General features: G+C 38.0%; 1 protein-coding gene across 22 annotated transcripts in view; it reads left to right on the top strand.

The window, feature by feature from the left end:
* Sgms1 (sphingomyelin synthase 1) overlaps positions 1-24,346 on the top strand; it is a 381,142-nt gene that overhangs the window by 153,587 nt on the left and 203,209 nt on the right. For 3 of the 22 annotated variants that reach the window (XM_087185562.1, XM_087185561.1, XM_087185559.1), the window contains one exon: positions 9,486-9,595. The exons of the other annotated variants lie outside the window; for them this stretch is intronic. The gene's annotated coding sequence lies outside the window, so the exon portion shown is untranslated. The remainder of the gene's footprint in view (positions 1-9,485; positions 9,596-24,346) is intronic. 22 annotated transcript variants of the gene reach the window in all.

The raw sequence follows: 24,346 nt of genomic DNA, 5'->3' as shown, positions 1-24,346 counted from the left end.
AGTAAAGATTCAGACTAGCTAGAAAGATTTAAAATTATAAAGAACTTATCCCTCTTTTTCCTCTGTATTAGTTTCTCTTGCTGCTATAGCTAATTACCACTTGATTTGGCTAAAATAACTGAAAAGCGAACAGTATAAAACAACACAAGTTTATAATCTTATGCTTCTGTAGGTCAGAAGCTTGAGATGAGTAACACTGGATTAAAGTCGATGTGCAACAGACTTTAGGAAAAAAATCTGTTTACTTTTTCCAGTTTCTAGAGGCTGCCCACATTCTTTGTCTCTTGGCCTCTTTTTTATCTTTTTTTTAATGCAACTGTTTTTATTCCATACAGTTCTTTCTTTTTAAAAAATTGTACATGTTTTTTATTAGTATATCTTCACAGTATATAATGCTAACATTCATTGTGGGGAAGTTGATACATGTACATATCTTAATTCTTTTTATTCATTCCTTTTCCCTCCATCTCTCGGCCTCCCTTCCTTTTGTAAAAGCTTTATCTCCCTTTTTCACCTTTTTTTCTGACCATCCTTCTGTAGTCAAATCAAGGAAAGGCTTTTTGATTTTTAAGGACCCTTGTGATTAGATTGGACCCACCTGGATAGTGGGATGCTCTCCTATATCAAAATACTTAATTTATCATATATGCAAACTCCTGTTTGTTTGAAAGGTCATGAATTCAGTTTATAGAGTTAGAATATGGACATGGGTTGTCTTATTTTGCCTGCTGTATCCTTGCATTGTTATTTCCCATTTTTTCTCTTTACTTGGACATCTAGCCTTAGCAAATAGTGTTTTATTTTGAAAAAAGTTTTAATCTATATAGTATTTGATCATACTAGGTAAAGTTTTCCACCTTACACTTTGGAGGAGGGGTGCTGAGGACTGAACTCCAGAGCCTCATGGATGCTAGGCAAGCACTCTACCATGAGCCATACACTGCCCCTACCCTGGCCCCCAAATGCTTTCATTTGAAGTGCTGTAACAGTATTATAGTTAGTGGATGTTACTATCCTTAATATAAACAATGCTGGACTGATCATTGAACATACAACTGTCTCTCAATATCCATGGGAAACTGGTTTCGGGATCCCCTACAGATACCAAAATCTGAGGATGCTCAAGGCCTTTGTATACAACCTACCCATATCCTCCTGTATAGTCTAAAGCATCTGTAGCTTCTAATACCTACTACAATGTAAATGCTGTATACAGTGTTGTTATACTGTATTGCTTAGGGAGGGATTGCATGCATTGATAACTTCTTGTCTGCAGGATTTTAGAATATTGAGGTTTGAAGCTCCTGAGGGTGGCATGAGGCCATTGGAATGACTTGCTATAAGAGCTTCAAATCACCAACTGCATGCAATTGGCAGCTTCATCTGATCTGGAGACCTGGTGGTGGCTGGTAAATGGTATTAGTTATGACAGGCTATTGGGTGACTAATTTTGAGAAGGGGTGAGGTATTTAGACTCCACAGAAAATTGACTTCAGCATGAATAAGTCATTGATTCAGAGATTATAAGAATCAGGTGTTGTTCTGGGTTCAGGATGAATCCTGTGGCTCAGGCCTGATTCTGCTTGCTCTTCTCTTGTACAGAAGTGTGATCCAGCATGCAAAATTTTGGTTTTGGTGCTCTGTAGTGTTTGATAAAGGAATGTCACAGCCACCTGCTCTTTAGCTTGTTTAGCTCAGTCCCAGCTGGCCTGGGCCCAGGGCCTAGGTGTTCCTCGGCTTCTGTTGCTTAGAGGAGCTGTATGGGAATGCAGAGACAAGAGGCTTGTTGTGCGACTCAGATCTGTGGCAGCTGCAAGAAAAAAGAATGATAAAGTCCTTCTGTTTTGCTTTCACTCAGCTCTAAATGGTACTTTAGGATTTTTATAACATTATAGAGTTCCTTAGGAAAACTTGACTTGGGGCATTTATTCTGAGAGTTTTGGGGCCCTTCTGTGAGTGGCAGTTCAGTGTGTCAGAAGGACACACTGACAGGCAAGGAGTTTTTGGCTAGAGTTTAGCTACTAACAGACTGTTATCTTGTGCCAGTATTTGCCCTCTCTGGGCATATAAGCTAGTGCAACTTGGTCTAGAGAAGCTGTGTGTCTTTTACTCAGTATTGACCATTTGGGTCTTGATGCTTTTGGTAGAGAACACGGGGTCTTAATGGACATGATTTGCAGATATTTTAGAGCTGTACAGAACAGTTTCCTGTTCCAGGTGTAAGCTCTTCCTTAAAACAGTTCAGTTAGATGATGTAATGTGCATAAAGCACTAAGCAGAGTATCTGGTACCCTGTAAGGGAGAGCTAGCTAATGGAGGCTGTTACTAACATTTAAATTGTGTGATCTGTGAGAGTGTTGCAGCGTTGCCCCCACAGAGTAAATGCTGCCCATTATCTTTATATATTTTTATATTATTATGGACATACAGCATATTGCTTTGTGCCTTGAAGGGTGTTTATGCCTTGTGTCTAGATGTCCCTCCAAAGCCACGTGCAGTCATAGGTGGGGCTTTTCAGAGGTAGCTGGATCTAGAGTGTATGATGCTAGCATTAAGCGTGTGATGGTAGGATTAAGGATGTGTGATTACTAAATTAGTCCACTGATTGGCCTGGCATAGTTCTGGGTGTGGTTAATGAGAAGGCCCACTTTGGGTGTGTTATCTATCCTAAGGTTGTGTAGCCTGGATTTATATAAAGCAACAGAAAGAAGGCAGGCTGCTGCTGCTTCCTTGCTACTTTGCTGCTTTGCTATCTTCCTGCCTGCTACCTGCCATGAACTGTTTATCCTCTGTGATGCCCCTCTGCCATGCCACCCTGCCAGCCAACTATCAACCGAAACCTCTACAAACTTTGAACCAAAACAAACCTTTTCTCCTTTCACTTCGGATGTCAGGTATTCTGTCTCAGCAGCAAGAAAAGTAGCTAAGATAGGGGGCATCCATGGACTGACCCATGTGGTCTTAGGAAGGGTAGCTTTTGCTTTCATGGTTTCCCCTTTAAAATACAGCTTTGTAAGATGAAAAGAAACTAAAACAAAACATCTTCTAAATTGCCCGGTATGGGACTTCATTTTTTTTTCATTATGGCCTTTTCAGAGTTCTGACTTGTGTTATCAGGAAGGAAATTGCCGAAACATGTAGCTCTGTGTTATCCTCAAGAGAGACCACGGAAGCATGAGAAAGAAGGCCACACTTCTTCCCCAGTATTTGTAGAACTTTGCTGTTTTTCAGGCTCCAGAGACACACAGAGTCCAACTGATAGGGTCCTTATTCTCATGGAGATTAATTTATTGGGACAGAGTAAACATTAAATCACAGAAATAATGATTTAATTATAGTTTTGATTAGTGCTGAGAGAAGCAGTATATGATTAGTGTGCAAGATAGGGTCGGCATGTGGTGGGGAGATAAGAACAGTCACCTGGGGGAAATGATTCTTAGCTTGAGATCTTCAGGATGAGAGGGAGAGTATCCTACCCATTGGAGGTTGGGAGAGGGAGAGGAAGAGGACAATTCCCATCCCATTTCAGCCCTGAGCAACTGAGAGAAGTGTAGAGCCATCTATGCAGATAGGAAGTTTTGGAGGGTTGTGGTTTGGGTGGAGGGAAAGTTGGGCACTCGTCTTCCTCTTTGGGGACTCCCCCATATTTGTGGTTTCCTCCTCATTTCTCTCAGGCCTCTGTTCATGTGGCCCCTTTATTAAGGAGACCTTCCCTGGCTACTTGAGTTACATCACCTCTTCCCCTCGCTCTCTTACTCTGTAGTACCTGTCACTACCTGGCAAACCAATAGCTTTCTTTTCTTCTTTGCTTATGGTGTGTGCCTTGTTAGGAGAATGTGACCCTTGGAGAGCAGGGGTCTCTGCTGTTCTCTTCCCTGCTATATCCATAGAGACAGCCTCAGTTATTTAAAGGCAGAACAGATAGAAAAGTTTGATTTTCTTCTTTTTTAAAGTTTTAATGTTAGACATGATAGAAGATAGGTAGGAAAATGTTTGAATACAGATGCTCCTTGCCTTATGATGGAGTTATAGCTTGATAAACTCATCATAAGTTGAAAATATTTAGTTAGACCTAACCTACCCACTGCATATCGTAGCTTATCACCACAGTACACTGTAGAGTGTTACTTACTTCCCCTTGTGATCCGAATGGCTACCTGGGAGCTATGGCCCAGGAGAGAGAGAAAAAGACAGAGAAAGACGGGGGGGGGGGGGAATCTGTCACACTGTGTGTCACTAGCCATAGAAAATAAAAATTCATTGTGAATATAGTTCCTACTGAATGCATACTGCTTTGGCACCATTGTAAAGTCCAGAAATTAAGTTGAAGCATCGTAAATTGGAGATCATTTATATTACTTTTTTAGTTCTTTATAAATTGATATAAAAATCCAGGCCTCTTACCTCCTTCTTACTACTATACTTGACTTAAGAAACAAGTAGCCTTCCATTTGATGTTGACTAGATTTTTATAATATGAATTACAATTCAGTGTAATTCCTCTGAACTAATTGTGTTGACAGGTACAGCCATTGGCTTTGTGATGCTTCTTTTTACTTGCTTGGGAAAGGACTGGAGGCCAAGATCAAAGTTTGTCAAAGGAGAGATTGATCCAGGGCTGGTGTCACATACCTGAAATCTCAACCCTAGGGAGCCTGAGGCAGAAGTATAGCAAGTTTGAAGCCAATTTAGGCAACTTAGAGAGACCCTGTCTCAAAATGAAAAAATAAAAAGGACCAGGTTGAATGCCCCTGGATTTGATCCTTTAGGACTAGAAAAATAAAAGGAGGGTAGAGAGAAGGGGAACAAAAATTAATGCGTTATGTACATGTACCAGTTCCCTACAGTGAATGTTATCGTTATGTACTGCAAACATGTACTAATAAAAGTAAAAAAAAAAAAAGAGAGAACAATTTGTTAGAGGTATTGTTGGATCTCTAAGTCTCTATATAGCTAGTAATTTAAAAGGACTGATAATTTGGCAGTGTTTTGCTAATTTTTTAACTTTTGGGAATAAATCAGTTGTCATTACTTTTTTAAACTAGGATCTGTGCTTGTTAGGAGGCTGTATATATAATGGTCGCAGGTGCAACTTTTGGAGTTAGGCCTCTGAATCACCTTGCTGTCACTAGCTTGTGTAACCTCACACAAGTTACTAACCACTTTCTTTAAAATGGATATTATAAAAATGGCAGTATTATTTGGTGGACAAAAAGAAGACAAATATTCATTCTTGTTACTATTTATAAGCTAACATAATTGATGCTATTACCAGGTGCAATAGAGTACAGGATAATTGTCCAGACCAGTGTTCCCTGACTTGTCTGAGCTTGAGTCTCTACTCTGCTGTTTGTTAAAAGGAAAGATTCCCAGGCACAGCCCAGACTAGTTGAATCAAACTTGGGAGGGGCTTAGGAATCTTTCTGGGTAGGTAGCAGATGACACACCCTGGATTTGGGCGCCTGTCATGCAGATCCTCTGCGTAGTAAATTCCAAAGGTTGTTAATTATATTTGTTTGATTGTGTTTCAGTGGTTAGGCAGGAAATATGGTTTATTTAGAGTCTCTCTTCTCTCAGAGCAGGTATAAGGTGATCTTGGGCTCCCAGGAACATGAGAGAATTTGTAGTTACAAAGCAGCCTGTGTTGGTGTAACTTACTCCACTGACTTGGCCTTCTGTCTTTCCCTTGATAAAACCTCTCTGATCCTGATTATCTGTTCTGCTGAATACCTGTAGCAATATAGTGAACATGTTGACAGCCCTCAGTCCCGCCAAATATCTGAGGCCTCAGTCCATCAGCCTGTTGCAGTGACATGACTGCAGAAGTAGTGTCTGCATGTGGGTGACTCCCCCCCCGCCCCCCGCCGCCACCTTTATGTGTTTGAGGTCAGGCCTAAGGAGCTGTTCTCCTCTTGGTTGAGAGTTGGGGTCAGAGTTGGAGACCAGGAAGCAACATCTCACTCCATTGCATTTACTACAGTGTCCTTAATCAGCTATTCTGGAAAAACCACAGTTTGTCATTTTGGCACTAGCCTGCAAGTTTACTTCCTCTCTGTGGCACAGGCAGTACCTATTATTTCCCCATCAGTGACAAAGAAAGAGGAACTTGGACAGTGGTACTTCCAGGGCTGAGGTTTCTATAGACATTACAGGTGGGGTCCCCAGCTCTTCGTGGAATGTGGGATTCTCATTTTCAGTAAGATGTATTCTGCATGCCAGGTAGAACTGGGTCAGTTGTTCTCTTCCTGATTTTGTGAAAATTTAAAGAATATTTTTGGCAGTTGTTTTCATACTTGGTCCTGATTTTGCAATAATGTATTACTTGACTGCTTTTCAGGTTGGGCTTAACTATAGTCTTTTTCTTTGCTTCATGGGAGAAGTTGATTAGTGCTAAGAATTTTATTAGGGTGTCAAATTTATTTTCTGCCCAGTAACAAGTAAATCCACTTTAGGGGGCTGTTTTTAAACTTGAAAAGTTGATGTGTATTTTCAGAAAAAGGCTGTGAGTTCTTAAGATCATCTACCTAAATATATATGAAGTTAAGATCTGGAGACTGAAATGGAAGGTTTTTTTGTTTGTTTGTTTGTTTGTTTGTTTTCCTGTACTGGGGATTGAACTCAGGACCTTGTGCTTGTGAGGCAGGCGTGGCACCACTGAGCTGCATCCCTGGCCTGGAAAGGTTTTTCTTTTTCCCCCATAATATAGTCCTGTGACAAAATCTTGTATCTGCAGTTTTACATATAGAACTCCTAAAATCTTGGGAAATTTAAGAACAACTGACAGGGAAAATGTGAAATGTGGGCAGCAATTGTTGCTCTTTGAGCATTCCTGAAAGACTAAACTTTCCAAACAGAAGGAGGTAAGGGTGAGATCAGCCTTCCTTGCTTTTCCTCCTTGTAGAGGGGCAGTACCTTCCTTCACACCCTTAGGGAGCTCAGCTATGGAATGAGCCCAGGCCTGTATCTTTCTTATTGACTTCTTTTGCTGTTCTTTTTTTCCCTATTTTTTTTTCATTGTAGAGTGTGTGTGTGTGTGTGTGTGTGTGTGTGTGTGTGTGTGTGTAGGCTGAAGGTAAAAACTCAAGTCTTTTTTTTTTTTTTTTACTGATAGTGAGAATTAGTACCCAGGTTAAGTGGCTTTGAGCAGTCACAGCTACAGACTGATATAGCTTGTTAGGTCAGAGGCTTTGGGGCAGGAGCGATATTGTGAGCACTCTAAGAAACAAATGGAAAAATCAGTTCCTGCTTTCCCCCCAACACACATACATACACACACACACACACACACACACACACACACACAGACACACACTGGATTGTAAAGCAAGATGGTTAATTGTACTAAATGCCCATACTTAAAACTGTAATAGTTTATGTAATTATGTTTAATTATCCAGAAAGTAATCCTAAGCTTTTTTTTCTGAGGGTTTTAATAAGATCATGTGTTTTAACATCTCATCACATTTTCTAACCTCTTTGAAGGTGAGGGTTCTATCTCATACTTTTTGGAAACTTCTGTGGCACTGAACACGCACAAGACAGCACTTTATAAGAACTTAGAAACAACTTCTTGAGTTGAATGACAGGGCGACTCAGGAGTATGAGGGAGGTGGAATTCGGCAATACTGGCCTGTGACATGTTCACGTTTTATCTGTCTTCACAATGTTTATCTACAAACTGTTTTAGCTCAGGAATTGCCTGCTTACTTTTCCCAGACTGTGTATAAATCATATAGCATTACCTCTGCAATTAGTTTCCTTAATGAACTCAGAAAAGAAGGAAAAGTCAAACCTATTTCACCAAGTGTGCTACATAATTAAAAAATGTAAGAAAGCATTTTTGTACATAATACAAAATTTTGTACAAAATGTGTAAAATTGATACCATAAATTATTTCCCTTTTAATTTTCAGATAATTGTGAGCTCTTTTAATTTATTTTTAGAATAATAAAATTTATGAACTCATCATTCTTCCCACTCCCTCTCCAGTCCTCAGCACTGAAGGACTTCCCATGGGAGGTATTTTGAATGGCACTGCAGGTGTGATGAGGGACATGCATGAGGAGGGAAGCCTAGGTGTTATGTCCTATGCCTCTCTCTCTCTCTCTCACCGCACCCACTCCCCCCAAAAAAATAAACCCTGGGCTTTACAAACATGCTAGAAAAGCACTGGACCACTGAGGCAGGCCTCAGGATACAGGGCAGTGGTTGAAAAATCTGTAGGGGCAAAAACTCTGCAATGAGATTCAAGAGACCTGATGTCCAGTACAGGATCTTCAACCAAAGCTGTATGGCTGTGGTTCCTTGCCAGAGGCTGTAGTTTTGAGATTCAGAGACTCTGGCTCTTAGATAACTTTGAATCTGAACAGAAGTCCTAGTCTGAATGAAGTTGACACTAAGCAGAAGGGATACTCAGGCTGCCTCTGTGAGGTGGGATTCAGATTAAAACAATAGAGGGAAAAGAAAAGACTGACTGATAATGTACTCTGTTAACACTGACATTTTTTGTTGGTTTCTTCTTGGTGGTTAACATACAGTGAAAATTCAGAGGGTAGAGGAGAAAGAATGCAATGCCAACTATTAAAACATAGTTTTAGGGAAAATATGCAGGGTTTTTTTTTTTTTGGTTTTTAGAGTGAAGTTAACTTTAGGGGCTCAGTCTCTAGGGGATATTTTGTCATTAATAGTATTTCAGCCCAATTCCTTCTGACTGGCCCCAGTAATCACTGAGACCCATGATGATAAATATTCATAATGGGACCCTGAGCCTTCTTTGGACTGATTAAAGAGTTCTTCGGAAAACTAAGATTCCTTACTAAGTCTGGGTGGGAGGGTACTGGGGATTGAACTCAGGGGTGCTCTAACCACTCATCTACATCCCCAGCTTTTTAAATTTTTATTTTGAGATAAGATCTCATTAGATTTCCCAGGCTGGGCTTAAACTTGTAATTCTCCTGCCTCAGCCACCCAAATGCTGGGATTATAGGAGTGTATCACCATGCCCTACTGGGCCCAATTAAATCTCGAACCACCAAAAAAAGATTTAAAATTATATATATATATATATATATATATATATATATGTGTGTGTGTACTGAACCATGTGCCAGAATTTTAAGAAGCATTTTAATGTGCATTATAATATTAATGGAACCCAAATCAAAAGCCTTATGCAATTAAAAGTTAATAAATGTAAAAAGCTCAGAAAAATGCCTGATGCACACACAGATAAAGGGTCTTGAAATGTTTTAATGACAAATTTGCATCCCTTTGACCTACCTAGTTTTTATTTTAAAATCTGTTTCCACTTATTTGATTTGTTTATATGTGACGTATTCATAAACTTTTGCTTCAACTTTCCAAGTATTTTATACTTTACTATAAATTTTTAGTAAATTTCTAGAAACAGAACTAAAACAGTTACTTGGTAGAAGTTTCAGTTAAATAATTTCTGAGACTTTCCCACAAATTCTGTACATTTCAGTGTGAAGCCTGATACAAATTCCAGTGGGAAGATACCGGACAGTGTCAAATAGATCGAGCTTTTCTGTTTAATACACTAAATGAATGACGCACAAGCCATATGTTTAGAAGGTAACCATTTGACATTAACTTTTTTTTTTTTTTTTTTTTTTTTTACCGGGGATGGAACTCGGGTCCTTGCACTTGTGCAGCAGGCGGCAAAACCACTGAGCTAAATCCCTGGCCCTTGACATTAACTTTTAAACTCAACAAGAGAAAAGGGAAGAACAGTCTTGTCTCATGATATTTTCTACCCTTTTGCTCTATAGCTAGATTAAGTATAATTTGAAGTACATGACTAGTTCTTGTTACCACTATTTCAGACTGAAAAAAAAGGTATAATCTTGTTCCCTCCTACCATTGCTTACTTTCTGACACCCTGCCTACACTGGGAAAGAATATTTATGTTTATATACTTATGTATGTAAAAAATTCAAATAAAAAGTGATACCATGGCTACAGTGACATAAGGTCTTCTGAGACTTGACTTTCAGTGCTATTATAATACTAATGATACTTTTCCCCTTGTCACTACCTATCATTTTCTTAGTGTTCATTAGATGTTGGGCACTGTGCTAAGTGCTATATATAATTTTGTAATTTAATTCTCCCAAGGACTGTTTTTTTTTTTTTTTTTTTTAGCAAAATTTATTTTATTACTTATTTAAGGACTTTTTAAGATTTGGATTTTTGAAGCTCCCTTTTACAAGTGAGGAAACTGTTTAGGGTTTAAGAAAGGTACTTTACCTCAAAATTGACTGTTTCAGATTTGAATGTGTGCTTTGCTTCAATTTTTCTCTTTTTCTTCTTGTTTTTTTTTTTGAGACAAGGTCATGTTCTGTAGTTCAGGCTGGCCCTTGATCTGCTGGAGCCTTCCAAGTGCTGGGATTACTGGCATGCGCCACCAGACTAGCTCTTTTTCTTTCTTAAAATTTCAGCTCTCTTACTAAAATTGCTTCTTAAAAGGTGATTATTCATACATATGAAAATCAGGTTTTTTCAGATTCTTAGCTAACTGCATAAATGAGATACAAGTGGAATTTAAGTAACTGGTTTTAAAGTTTATAAAATAAAAGATTGCCATTAGGATGGCTACTATCAAAAGGACAAAAAATAAAAAGTGTTGACGAGGATGTGGAAACTTGGAATCCCTGTATGCTATTGCTGGGAAAGTTAAATGGTGCTACTGCTATGGAATGCAGTGTGGCAGTTCCTCAGAAATTAAAAATAGAACTACCATATGATTTAGCAATGCTGTTTCTGGGTATATACCCAGAAGAACTGAAGCAGAGTCTTCAAGAAATATTTGCACACCCATGTTCATGGCAACATTATTCATAATAAATAAGAAGTGGAAGCAACCTGTGAAGGATGAATGGATAAACCAACATGTCATATATCTATGTCATAGAATATTTATTCATCCTTTAAAGGAAAATACATTTTTTTTTTGTTTTTTTGAGACAGAGTCTTGCTATGTACTGTAGTTCAGGCTGGCCTTGAACTGACTTTGAGGCCCAGGCTGGCCTCACACTCGAGGTGATCCTCCTGCCTCATCCTCCTGAGTGCTGGGATTACAGGTGTGCACCACCATACCTGGCTAGGAAGTAAAATTTGACACATGTCACACCATGGGTTAGCTTGAAGATATTATACTAAGTGAAATAAGCTAGCCATAAAAGGACACATATCTCTATGAAGAAGCTAGGCTAGTCATTCATAGCAACGGAGAGAAGTATGGTGGTTTCCAGGGCCTGGGCTAGGGGAATGAGGAGCTGTTGTTTTACCAGTACAGAATTACTGTTTGGTGTGATGAAAAATTTCTGGAGATAGATGGTGGTTTTGATGGTTACACAAAGGTATAAATGTACTTAATACCAAGACTTAAAGTAGGTAAGATGATAGATTTTGTTATGTACACATTTAAAAATAGTTTTGCTTGGCATGGTGGTGCAATCTGTAATCCCAGCACTCAGGAGGATGAGGCAGGAGGATTGCTGCAAGTTTGAGGTTAGCCTGGGCTACATATTTATTCAAGACCAAACTAAACTACATAGTGAGACCTTGTCTCAAAACAAACCAAATAAATAAACAAAATTAAAATGAAAAGGAAAGAAAAAAGTAAAAAATTGGATTGGCCATGAGCTCTTCTTCTGGAGAATAAAAGATATTCTATTCTGTGGCATATTTCACAAGTTAATTTATTCCAACATGTCCAAACAGAATCATTTGACAAGAAGTAAGGAATGGTGGGAAGTAACTGAGACCTTGGGTTTTATACCTCTTTGACTTGCTAGTCTGCCTTCTCTCCATCTTGTCCAATTCAAAATGAGTGGGCTTTTCTTGGAAACTGATTTACCTGGGGAGTGATGTCAGCATATTTTCAGTCTGAGTGTTTTTAGCAGCAGCTTTCTCAACCTGAGAGGAAATGAAAATCTGAAAATTACTTGGGATTCACATTCTGATAGGTTACCAGGTATTTCCAAAGTGAAACCTGTCCTGCACTTCAGTCAAGTAGAATTAGGTGGTAGGCAGATTAATCATCTGGTCTGAACTGGCCAAATGAAGGGTCTAGAATTTAACCAGGCCTCTCCTGGCTGTTTGCTAATCTTACAGAAGCTCATGGGTTCCATTCAGGGACACATGGCAAAGTTCAGCATGCTACAATTGTGTTGTCTGTCCTCCATCTTTAACACTTCTAGGGATATATGGATTGTAGTGATTGAAAAGATGGGTTCCTGTATGTCTGGTAGTTTACAGTTACTTGAGTCGTCACTAGGCAAGACATTGTGCATTGATGAGTGGAGCTCACACTAGTGCAGAGCATGCTTCTTAGCTTGCCATATGATAAAGGAGTCTCAGGACATTTGGCCAGGAAATACCCTAATTTGGGGGAAAGAGGTGTGAGTAGAGCTAGAGCTCCTCTAGTTAATGATGATTAAAATGAGACTTGGAGAAGTTTGCATGGAGGACTCTAGACCTCATTCTAATGAAAGTGGGAAGCTGGTGTCACTTTTCATTGTTTGTGAGGGCAAGTAAGTAGACTCATTATGCTCCTAGTCCCCCTTTAAGGTCACTTTTACTATAGAGTGGAGTTTAGGAGATCAAAGAGGAGGTTACTACTAGTTGAGGTGTAAAGATGATGGTAATGATGCCAGTTGACATGCAGGGGGCTATACCAAAAGCTCTACATGCCACTGCAGCTCTGTGAGATATAAGTAGTTGGCATTACACACACCATTTTGCAAATGAGGACCCCCCAGGATCAGAGAAAGACTATGCAATTTGCCCAAGTTAATAGTTCATGCTGAATGGATTTGGGTTTGTAGCCAGGCTCAGGAAGGAGGTGTTTATATTATCCCACTGCCAGCTGATTTCCTGGAATAAGTATAAGGAGGCCTAGAAGTTATATTTAACCCGGGATCAGTAAGCTCTAGGATAGCTCTGGCCATTTCTGTTCCTTCTTGTGATATAACAGCTGCTGTGCATTATAGCTGGGTTGGGCTGAGTTGAGGAATGGTCATTTGGGAGCATTTGCTAGTACTGTATGCCTTGTTGCTTTTCTTGGTGGTGTTTGGTGGTGGTAGTGGCAGAGTAATGGCCATAGTGTAGGGATGGTGCCAGAGGACACAGTGTGATTCTGTGTAGTGAGATGTATGTTGAAATTTACTGATGTGGACATATTCAGCAAGGCTGCTAGGCATTTGGCCAGGGGATGAAGAATAGCCATCAACCAGCAGAGTACTTTTTGTGACATTTACCTTATGTAAGATAGTGTGCTTTGCATTACAACATGCTTGACCTTAAAGGCAGCAAGACATTTAGAGCCATTAAAGAATTATTTGTATCTAATTACAAAAAATGGACCTTTCAGATGTTTTGTAGGCCTGATTCCTGCAAGCTCACTGCTGAGTGTGTGCCTGATTAACTTAAATTTAGGAAAGATGGTTGCAGAGAAGCAAGCATCTGTAGTAAATGCCTTCTCTGGTCATGTGCTTATCATGTCATACATCGAATTCAGCATTGAAGGAAAACTGCCAGGTAGGGAACACCTGCTCTTTTATTAAAGAGACATTGTTATTTGTTTTTAAATTAAAATGAAACGCACAGTTTTTAAGTTTCCTAAGCAACATAGGATATAGAAAGTGAAAAGCCTCCCTTTTACCCTATTTCTCTCCTCTGTTCTCCAGAGGAAATTTCAGTTTTCTGATGTATTCTATAGATGTTCTGGGCAGATGCAAACATGGTTTGTGTATAATATACATACTATTTCAAACTTTGCTTTTTTCCTTTTATAATTCTTATTGGAGATGATTTCATTATCAGCTCAAAGAAATCTATATCATTTGTTTTCATAACAGCACAAATCAATGTATGAAATGACCACAATTTACTTAACCAGCCCCTATTTAGACCTTAAAACTTGAATACACTGTATCAAGAGGGATATCCTTATATTCCTTATTTCACGTGTGCCTCAGAATATCTTAGCATGCACTTATATCTCAGAATATGTTTGTACCTAAAAATCTTGAACAGCTTATTACACTGGATTTTGTTAGCTCGATTAACAAGTTTTCTATCCTGTTTACATTTGTGAAAAAGTGATGATTAAATACATCACATTCTATTTAAATATTTTCCTCCTAAAATTAGTATTTTAACTGAATTTTATTTTAGGGAGATATAATTTAATCAATAAACCCCCTCCGCAACAGATACATCACAGTCTAGATTCGGAGCCCTGAGCCACCCCTTTGAAATTCAGGAACTGCTAGGTAACCAGGGTGAGCATGGGGACCATTAACTTTACTGCATGAGGAACTTTGTGATCCTTGAAATGAAGGCAAGTGTCTATCACGGAAAATTGTAAGCCTCAGAGGATATGTAGCTGATGTACTGTGTTGCTTTCTTTTTTAGCTGTAATGTATGTCACCTGTTCATGAGACATTTTTTTCCCTAGGTTCTTGTGTGTTGACTGTTAGTGAGGCCTTAAATTTCTTACAAATTTCAGTACATTTCTGCAGACATCGTTTTTCACCATCTTTCCAAAGTTTTTTCTTTTTTTTTTGTACTCAGAATTGAACTTGGAACCTTGTGCTCGAGAGGCAGGCACCAGAACCACTGAGCTAAATCCCCAGCCCCCGAAGTTTTATCTTAATGGGAAGCTGTAAGGATGTTTGAAGAAACCGGCACTGGATTTTGTTGTTCTTGGCATAGATGTTTCAGCATTTAATGTGGAGTTTGGAACCAGGGCTTTGCTATCTCTGGACTATTAATTATATTGTGGAACCCACCTGGAATCCTTACGAATACTGCACCTTAATAGTTAATCTTATTACAGTAAATCCCCAATTTAAGAACATTTGAGTTGCAAACTTTCACAGGTGTCCTGCGTAAGACTCACTTTGACTTAACAAACGTTCTCCCAGAATGGAACTCACGCATAAGTTATGGTAGTATGCATTTCTTAAAAACATCAGCTTCCAGACTTGTTTTGAAAGACAGTTTGTTAAAATGTCAGTTAATATCATTAATGAATAAACTCCACTCCTGTTTACAAATTGTTGTCAGTTTATCTGAGATGGGAATAGTTACTAAGCTTTTGAAAGTGGTATCTAGGCTCCATAATGGGAGAGGCCATGGAGTGGGACCACCTGTTATTTTTTTTAGATTTTTAAAAAATTTTATGAAAAAATAAAACAAAATTTCGTAGCAAAAATAAAGAGTAACAAAAATTAATACACTGTGTGTTATTATCTTCAAAGTAGTTACTCAGAGTACAAGAAATAAACCAAAATATTCTTACAAAGAAAAAACAGGTAACACAAAACTTTCTTTTCATTGAACTAAGATAAACTAGTAGTATAAATGAAACAAATTAGCATATATATTAAAATATTTTGAAACAATGGATATGTAATTTGAGAAATACTTGAACTTTTCCTGACTTCCTAGTTATCTCTTATTTTGCATATGCATATTTTGTGTTTCCCATATAAGAGAAACCATGTGATATTTGCGCTTGTGTGTCTTATTCAACTTAACATTATGTTCTCACTGTGAATGCCTCCAGTTTATGACAGCATAGTACTCCATTGTGTATAAATACCACATTTTTGGACTGGGGATGTAACTCAGTGGCGCCGCAACTGCCTAGCGAGTCCAAGGTCCTGAGTTCGATCCCTGGTACTTGAAAAAAATAAAAATTAAAAAATGCCACATTTTCTTTATGTGTTCATCTGTTGATGGACACACACACTGTTTACAAGATCTAGCTATTATAAATCATGCTGATATGAACATGGGTATGCATGTATCCCTGTAATATGATGATTTTAACTCTTTTGGGAAGATACCTTGAAGGAGGATAGCAGGGTCAAATGGAATTTCTATTTTCAGTTTTTTGAGGAATCTCCACACTGATTTCCCTAGGAGTTGTACTAGTTCACATTTCCACCAACAGTGTAGAAGAGTTCCTTTTTCCCCATATCCTTGCCAGCATTTGTTCTTATTAGATTGTTTCTTAATGATAGTTATTCTTTCTGGGATAAGATGGTATCTCAGTGTAGTTTTAATTTCCATTTCTTTGATGGTCAGTGATGATGAGCATTTTTTTTCATGTAATTATTGGCCATTTGTGCTTCTTAGAAGTGTCTGTTCATTTTGGTTGCCCGATTTTTGATTATGTCTTTTATTTTGGGAGTCAAATTGTTTTGAATTTATATATTTATTTATATATTTTTGATGTTAGTCCTCTATGAAATACCTAGCAAATTTTTTTTCCCATTCTGTAGATTGTTTCTTTACTCTACTCTGTTGGTTGTTCCTTCTGCTGTGCAGAAGCTTTTTGATTTGATGTGATCCCATTTGTTTTTTCTCAGTATTATTTCTTGTGCCATTGGGCTTCTGTTTAGAAAGTCCTTGTCTATGCCTATGTCTTCAAGAGTTGTACCTATTTTATCTTACAGCAGATTAAGTATTTTTGTTTTAACATTTAGATCTTTGATCAATTTTGATTTTAGTTTAGTACATGGTGAGATATATGGGTCTAGACTCAATCTGCTGCATGTGGATATCTTATGCATCACTATGTTATTTATTTGGTCTTGTTCTGTTTTTCTGATGTGGGTATTCACTGCTACAAACTTCCCTCATAGAACTGCTTTCATTGTGTCCCATAAATTTTGGTATGTTTTACTGGCATTATCATTTTATTCTAGGAACTGTGTTCCTTCTTCCTTAATTTCATCTGTGACCCACTGATTATTCAAGAGTGTGTTGTTTAATTTCCATATGTTTTCATGGTTTCTGTGGTTTCTTTTGCTATTTTCAGTTTCATGCCACTATAATCTGATAATATGCATGGTAAAATTTTGATTCTTTTGCATTTATTTAGGCATGCTTTATTGCTAGTATGTGGTCTGTTTTGGAGAAAGTACCACGTGGAGCTGAAAAGAGTGTGTATTCTGTTGTTGGTTGAACACACCAACACTCTGTATGTCTGTATATATGTATTAAATTCATTTCTTTGAAAGTTTGAGTCAACTCTAGTATTTTTTTGTTGATTGTTTCTTTAGTTGATCTATATGTGATAGTGGAGTATTGAGGTCCTCCACTATAGATAGTTGTATTGATATTCATCTGATCTTTTATGTCCATTAGAGTTTGCTCATTAAGATATTTGGAGCACCATGGTTTAGGGCATATATATATATATATATATATATATATATATATATAATTATTACCCCTTTTTAGTGAAGAGTTTCATTAACTAATATATAATGTCTTTTGCCTCTTGATCATCTTTGGTTTGAAATCCACTTTGTCTGAAAATAGGATAACTACTTTTGGCTGTTTAGGAGTCCCCATTGCATGGAATATTGTTTTCCATCCTTTGATTTTTAGTCTATGAATGTTAAATGTATTTATTGTACCCAGCATCCCATTGTATTTTGTTTCTCTCTCATTTTTTTTTTAGTATCAGAGATTGAACTCAGGACCTTGTACTTGCGAGGCAGGCGGCAGAACCACTGAGTTAAATCCCTGGCCCAATCTATTTTGTTTCTTGATATGTTCTACTAATCTGTGTCTTTCAATTGGGAAATTGAGTCCATTTACATTGATAGTTATAATTGATAGGTATTAACTTATTCCTGTCACCGTGGTAATTTTCTGTTGTTGTTTTGCTTCCTTTCCCTTCTACTTAATTGCTAGTCCTACCTGATGTATTCATTTTATTGGGCCTTTTGATATTGTTAGCTTTATTGTCTCCTAGGATATCCTTGAGAATTTTTTGGAGTATTGATTTGGTGGTCACGAACTTCTTTAGGTTTCTTTTGTTTTTTTATCATAGAAATATCTTATTTTTCCATCAAATTTGAAAGTTAATTTTACAAGATATAACAGTCTGGGTTGAAAGTTGTTTTCTTTTAGACCTTAAAACACTTCATCCATGCTCTCTTTGCCTTTAAGGTTTGTGTTGAGTTTGATTCTGGTGATTTTTTTCTTTATAGATTCATTGCTTTTTATATCATCCTTTAAGGTTCTGTTCTTCTGTTGTTTTTCTGGTATTTTAATTATTATGTGACATGGGGTGTTTGTTTTTTTTTTTGATTACAGCTGTTTGGGGTTCTATATTCCTTACTTATTTGTACATTAAATTTTTTTTCCACTTCTAGAAAGTTTTTTGATATTACTTGCGTAAATATTTTTTATGCCCTTTGCACTGTCTTCTCATTATTCACTAATTCCATTTTTCACCTCTCCTTGTTTTTAAGGTAGCTCTCATTAAATGTTTCTTGACCATAGTCCTGTCTTCTAGGTCTGACACTCTTTTTTCACATTGGTTGCTTCTGCCACCCGTACTTTGGATCATGTTTTTCATCTCCTGGATTTTTGTTTGGAACTTTTCAATGGACTTTCATTGTTTTGTATGGTGGGCATTCATGTTTTGCATCTCTTTCTTTAGCTCCTCTAGCTGTTTATTAGTCACTACTATGTTACCTAGGTTACAGTAGCAAAGTCAGTGATAACAGTGGCATCAACTGGCAACTGGATAGTGACAAAACTAAAAACCTCTCATGGACTATAGTTTTAGTGAAGACAATTAAGCCACTTTTCATTAAGCCACCCTATAGTAATTCAGACCACTAATTTCTCCTGGATGTAGGCAACAGTGCCAGACTCACACATATCATTAAACTAAATACCATCTGATGATTATATCCTTCAAACCTCAGCTTCAGCAGCAGAGTATAGGCCCCATGATCTTCCTGATCTGAGCCCAGACCTCCCAGGGGATCCCAGGAGATCCCTATTTACCTGTCACCCTCTCCAAGACTTTCTCTCTCCAGGTTTCTGTAGTAGGATATCAGTCTAGTCCTGTAACAAACTCCTCTCCTGTCTTCTTCAATCAGTTCAATCTGTTGGTTGTCACCTCTGTTGCCCTGTGTTATGGAAAACCTAGGATCAGAGGTAGTGTCAGCTGGGAGCAGGGTTCACGGTTCCTGGGTTCAGTGTGGGGTCCAGGCGACTTTCAGCATCAGCTGGGGGTGGGTCGTTTGGTTCAGTTAGATGTGTACAAATAGTAACATTAGCTAACATGTATTGTGCCACTACTCATCAAACTGCTTGAAATTTTCTTGCCTGATAAGGGCACGAGGAAACTAAAGAGGTGCAGCTGAGGTCACAAGGGCCAACCTTCTTAGGTTGTAGACCCAGGACTTCGTCACACTGTGTCCTTATACATTAGTCTCCACAATACCTCTTTGAGGTCCATAATTCTATTCCCGTTTTTCTTTTGAGGAACTCGAAGTGCAGAATTAAATGACTTAATCACAGATCTTTAAAGGTAACACAGCTAATGAGAAGCCATTGAGTCCAAAGCCTAGATTCTTCAAGGTTGCTCAGAGATGTTATTTAAAGCAGGCCTTGTGTGTGCCTGTCCCACATATTGCAGGATGTTTATCTTCCATGAACCTCACCCACTATGTGTCAGTAAGGCAATCACTGTGGCATCAAGAAATGCCACCTTGTAGTTTTAATTCCTGCTAGTAGGTGTCATATTTACATTTCTTAATTTCAAAGCTTGTCTCATAACATACTCTGTTGACTCCTATAGTAATTTAAAAATCAACAGCAATTAAACCCTACACTTACTCCTAATTTGAAGTAGTTAGATTATAAATGCAGATCATTTTAATCCAGACTCACAGATGGTGGACAACATCTCACCAACTCTCTATTTGACAGATTTAATCCCCCCTCTCAAGGCCCAGAGAGGACAAAGACCTTTTCAAATGAAAATTGAGTTGCCGCTTGACTGAACTCAGCCTCTATCTCTGAGCCCAGGCTGGAGTCATTTCCTAGCATTACCAGTTTGCTTCAGGCAAGTGTATGTATTTGACTGAGCCATGTTTATTTTCTAGTGAGTGATTTTGACCTTTCAAAGGGAGACATTTGGAGGGTTAGTGTAATTAAGTTGAAACAGTACACCATGGAGCTTCAGAACAAGTTTGTGGCTATTTTTGAAAAGGTATTTCAAACATAGTCTTAAGCAGGTTTATAATGTCATCAAAACCAGTTCCCTACATGAGACTTACCACTTTGGTACTAGCAGATGTTTGGGGATCAGTCTCCCCCAGAATTTAAGGCAGATTGAATGATCTTATATATTCTAATTATGAGGGCTCCCATGGAGGGAAGGACTTTTTTAAAAATATTCTTTTATTGGTATATTTTAGGTATACAACACGTGTACATTTCTCATTGGGAACTTGTACCTTTACATGATGCATCTTGGTTCTTACCTTTTCCCTATTCCTAGCACTCGCTTCACCCTCTCCACCTTTCCCTATTTACAGAGACTTTGTTTCCATTTTTTCCATTTCTCATCATTTTTCCTTTCCCTTCTTTATTTTCCCTTGCCCCTCCCACTACCCCTACCCCTTTGGACCTTTTCTTCCTATTTCACATTATCAATTATTCATTCTAATCATTGGTACATTTTAGGTATACAATATAATGACATTCATCATTGGAAATTTGCAGCTTTACATAATCTCTCTTGGTTCTTATTTTTCACCCTTGCCCAGCCCTCCCTTCAACCCCTCCGTCCCTCCCTATTTACAAAGACTTTCTTTCCATTTTTCCATTTTCTCATATTAATTCCATTCCCTTCTTTCTTTTCCCCTACCCCTCCCATTTCCCCTTCCCCTTTGCCCCTCTCCTTCCTATTTCACATTATCTATTATACCTTTTAGTCCTTATTTAAACTTTCAGTTTCTCACACTAGAGAAACTATTCAGTATTTATACATGTGTGTCCTATTTATTTTACTTAAGAGTATCGCTTCAATGTGCATCCATTTAGCTATAAATGTCTCTTAATTTCTCATTTTTTATGGCTGAATAGTACTCCATTTTATAAAAAAACCACATCTTCTTTATCCAGTTTCCAGTTGATGGGCATTTGGGCTGTTTCCATGTTTTAGCTATTACAAATTGTGCTGCTATGAACATGGGTGCACATATATCACTGTGGTATGATTCTTTTAATTCTTTTGGGAAGATACCCAGCAGAGGAATATCGGGGTCAAATGAGACTTCCAGTCCTAGTTCTTTGAGGTATCTCCATACTGATTTCCACGGTGGTTGCATCAGTCTATACTCCCACCAGCAGTGAAGCAGTGTTCCTCTTTCCCCGCATCCCTGCCAGCATTTGTTATTGGTTGATTTCATGATAGCAGCCATTCTTTCTGGAGTGAGGTGGAATCTCAGCCTTGTTTTCATTTTCATCTCTCGAATGACCAGTGATGTTGAACATTTTTTCATGTATTTATTTGCTATTTCTACTTCTTTGTCTGAGAAATGTCTGTTCATTTCAGATGCCCATTTTCAGATTGGGTCTTTAAATTTGGGAAGTCTGATCTTTTTAAGTTCTTAATAGATTCGAGATAGTAGGCCTTTGTCTGAGGAACAGCAGGTGAAGACCTTTTCCCACATTGAGGGTTGTCTCTTCACACTGCTGGTGGTTTCTCTTACTGTGCGGAAGCTTTTTAATAAGAAGAGATCCCACTTGTTGATAAAAGACCCCAAAAAGTCCACCTAAAGTCTTCTAGACTTAATAACCAAATTCAGTAAAGTAGGTGGATACAAGGTCAACACACAAAAGTCAGTAGCTTTCCTCTACATGAACAACAGACACACTGAGAGAGAAACAGGGCAAACAATTCCTTTCACAATAGCATCCAAAAAGCTGAAATACCTAGGAATCAACCTAACGAAAGAAATCAAAGACCTCGTCTCTGAAAACTATAGCACTCTGAAAAGAGAGATTGAAGATGATATCAGAAAATGGACAGACATCCCCTGCTCCTGGGTAGGAAGGATCAATATAGTGAAAATGGCCATACTTCCAAAACTGCTATACAGATTCAATGCAATTCCAATTGAGATCCCAGCAGCATACTTCACGGACCTTGAGAAAACAATCCAAAAATTCATTTGGAAAAAGAAGAGACCCAGAATAGCAAAAGCAATTCTAGCTAACAGAGACATGGCAGGAGGTATCACAATTCTCAACTTGAAACTCTACTACAAAGCTACTGTGATAAAAACAGCATGGTTCTGGCAAAGAAAGAGACCTGAGGACCAGTGGAACAGATTAGAAGATGCAGAAACAACGCCAGACATACTCAGCCATCTCATCTTCGATAAAGGAGCCAAACATCCTCAGGGGAGGAAAGATAGCCTCTTTAATAAATGGTGCTGGAAAAATTGGGTTTTACCTTGCCAAAGATTAAAACTAGACCTATATCTCTCACCATGCACTAAACTAAAATTGAAATGGGTTAAAGATCTAGATATTAAAATAGAAACGCTGAAGCGGCTGCAGTAGAGGTTAGGTAGTTCTTTATAATTTTGAGATAGTAGACCTTTGTCTGAAGATCAGCAGGTGAAATTTTTTTCCCACATTGTTTATTGTCTCTTCACACTGCTGGTGGTTCCTCTTGCTGTGCAGAAGCTTTTTAGTAAAAGATGATCCCACTTGTTGATTGTTTGTGCTAGTTCATGGGCAACTGAGGTTTTGTTCATAAAATCTTTTCCTACACCACTGTCTTCAGGAGTTCTACCTAACCTCTGTTCCAACTGGTTCAGAGTTTCTATTTTAATATCTAGATCTTTAATCCATTTCGATTTTAGTTTAGTGCATGGTGAGAGATATAGGTCTAGTTTTAATCTTTGGTAAGTTGAAACCCAGTTTTTCCAGCACCATTAAAGAGGCTATCTTTCCTCCCCTGAGGGTGTTTGAGTCCTTTATCAAAGATGAGATGGCTGAGTGTGTCTGGCATTGTTTCTGCATCTTCTAATCTGTTCCACTGGTCCTCAGGTCTGTTTCTTTGCCAGTACCATGCTGTTTTTATCACAGTAGCTTTGTAGTATAGTATCAAGTTGAGAATTTTGATAACTCCTGCCATGTCTCTGTTACCTAGAATTGTTTTTGCTATTCTGGGTCTCTTCTTGTTCCAAACGAATTTTTGGATTGTATTCTCAGGGTCTGTGAAGTGTGCTGCAGGGATTTCAATTGGGATTGCATTGAATTTATATAGCAGTTTTGGAAGTATGACCATTTTTACTATGTTGATTCTTCCTACCCAGGAGCAAGGGATGTCTCTCTATTTTCTGATATCTTCAATCTCTCTTTTCAGAGCACTGTAGTTTTCAGAGAAGAGGTCTTTGATTTCTTCTGTTAGGTTGATTCCTATGTATTTCAATTTTTTGGATGCTATTGTGAAAGGAATTGATTGCCTTATTTGTCTCTCAGTAAGTCTGTTTTTTGTGTACGGAAAAGGTATTGATTTTTGTGTGTTGACCTTGCATCCAGCTACTTTACTGAATTTGGTTATTAAGTCTAAAAGACTTTTGGTCGAGTTCTTGGGGTCTTCTATATAGAGTATTATATCATCTGCAAATAATGACAATTTGACTTCTTCATTTCTTATCTTTATTCCTTTTATTGCTTTCTCTTTTCTAATTGCTGTGGCTAATGTTTCCAAGAGTATATTGAACAGGAGTGGTGGTAGTGGACATCCTTGTCTTGTTCCAGATATTCGTATTAAGGATCTCAGTTTTTGACCATTTAGCATGATATTGGCTGTTGGTTTTTCATAGATTGCTTTTGTCAGATTGAGGTAGAGTCCATCTATTCCAATTTTTTGCAGAGTTTTTATCGTAAATGCATGTTGGATTTTGTCAAATGCTTTTTCTGCATCTATTGAGATGATCATATGGTTTTGTCCTTGGCTCTCTAAATATAGTGTATTACATTGATTGATTTGCATATGTTGAACCATTCCTGCATCCCTGGGATGAATCCCACTTGATCAGGGTGTATGATCTTCTTGATGATCTTCTGCATTCTGTTTGCCAGTATCTTTTTAAAGATTTTTGCATCTATGTTCATTAATGAGATTGGCCCATAGTTCTCTTTTTCATTTGGGTGTTTCTCTGCTTAGGGGATCAAGGTGATGGTTGCTTCCAGGAATGAATTTGGGAGTATTGCTTCCCTTTCAATTTCATTGAAGAGTTTCAACAGTAGTGGCAGTAGTTCTTCTCTAAATGCCTTGTAGAATTCAGCAGTGAAGCCATCAGGACCGGGGCTTTTCTTAGTTGCTAAGTTTTTAATAACGTTTTAAATTTCATTGATTGATATTGGGTTGTTTAGAATATTTAGATCTTCTTTGTTCAACTTTGGTAATTCACAAGTATCTAGGAACCCGTCCATTTCTTCTGTGCTTTCTATCTTATTGGTGTATAG

Source organism: Heterocephalus glaber, unplaced genomic scaffold, assembly GCF_053883595.1.
Source record: "Heterocephalus glaber isolate CG9 unplaced genomic scaffold, H.glaber_assembly_v1.0 deba00001497, whole genome shotgun sequence".
NCBI classification, from domain to species: Eukaryota; Metazoa; Chordata; class Mammalia; order Rodentia; family Bathyergidae; genus Heterocephalus; species Heterocephalus glaber.
The sequence above is the reverse complement of the archived record's forward strand: the minus strand, read 5'-3'. Positions and strand labels throughout refer to the sequence as shown.